Source organism: Halyomorpha halys, unplaced genomic scaffold (assembly GCF_000696795.3).
Source record: "Halyomorpha halys isolate HHAL.00 unplaced genomic scaffold, Hhal_1.1 Scaffold190.1, whole genome shotgun sequence".
Classification (NCBI taxonomy): Eukaryota; Metazoa; Arthropoda; class Insecta; order Hemiptera; family Pentatomidae; genus Halyomorpha; species Halyomorpha halys.
The window spans coordinates 296804-298280 of NW_027105456.1; positions in this window are offsets into that span (position 1 = coordinate 296804).

The following is a 1477-nucleotide window of genomic DNA, read 5'->3' on the forward strand; positions in this document are numbered from 1 at the left end:
AATATTACTACAATAAGATACAATAAGGCAATTTAAGCTAGGATAAATATTATGTAAAAATAAAGTGATATGACATTACATATAAATAAAAGGAAGGGAGACGTAAAATAGTATCAATATAAAATAAAATTGAATAAACAATGATAAGAATAAAAAATAAGTAATAATGGTAAGAGTAAAAATTTTGAAAAATACGTAAAATATACAGTTTACGTACCTTTGAACAGGTAGGTGGTCCTGACTTGTTCTTTGCTCATTTATTATCATTTTAATATCATTATTATTTTTTTATTTATAATTATTCTTTCAAGACGTTCATTTAATCTCTATTATTTTTTTTATTTTTTGTTTGTCTGCACACTTTTTTAACTGTATATTTTACGTATTTTTCAAAATGTTTAATCTTATCATTGTTACTTACTTTTTATTCTTATCATTGTTTATTCAATTTTATTTTATATTGATACTATTTTACGTCTTCCTTCCTTTTATTTATATATAATTTCTTATCACTTCATTTTTACATAATACTTATCCTAGCTTAAATTGCCTTATTGTATCTTATTGCTGTAATATTCTCAGTTTTTTTTTGTATCTTTTTAGCCCTGATGAAGACCTGCAAAGTGGGGCGAAACGTCGGAAAATAAATAGTTGTAAACTATTTTTGTTCCTCTTTTGACCGCAACCCTGACCATCTTCTTATATATAACTAGTGTTGTTTGATTTCCAATGTTGTTCAGATAATTATTTTAAGGGGCCTATCTTTAATTTAGGGAGCCTCTATATCTTAAATTGGCATTGAACTTATTAACCGTATTATCAATTATATTCGTGTTTAAGATCCATCTTGGTGACACCGCGTACCGCAACAGGTGCCGAGGGTACAAGATGCGCGCGACAGGCAATGACAAAAGACCGACAGATGTACCTCAATATCAACTCTGTTTAAAAATATACTTAGTAACACATGTCTACTGAAGTAGTATATTATCTTGGCTGTCAGTCTGTCTGTCTTATATGCTTGGATAACAAACTGAATTGGCGAAATACATGTTATTGATTGGATTTAGAAATGCCTAGTGATGCTGAAAAAATATATAAAATACAGTACAAACTAAGATTTGGAAATTCCACCTTTTTCTATCTTTTAATTTGTACTGTATTTTATATATCTTATTTTTTTCAGTATCATGAGTCCTTTTCTTTACCACAGCCCGTCATCCTTTATAAATAGATTTAATTTTGACTTCTGTTAAAAAAAAATAAATATAACGATTAGGTTTTTAAACAACTAAACAAAGGAAAACATTCAGAATGCAAAAAATAAACGGAGTGGTATTTTTTATTTATTTACTTTTTCAGTTAGGCAAGATACAGTTTTTTGGATACAAGAGAAATACTCTACTCATAAAATATTCTTAATGAGGTGTATATAGTTGACCGTAGAATACTGATTGGAGAAGATGGTCGGGGGGGG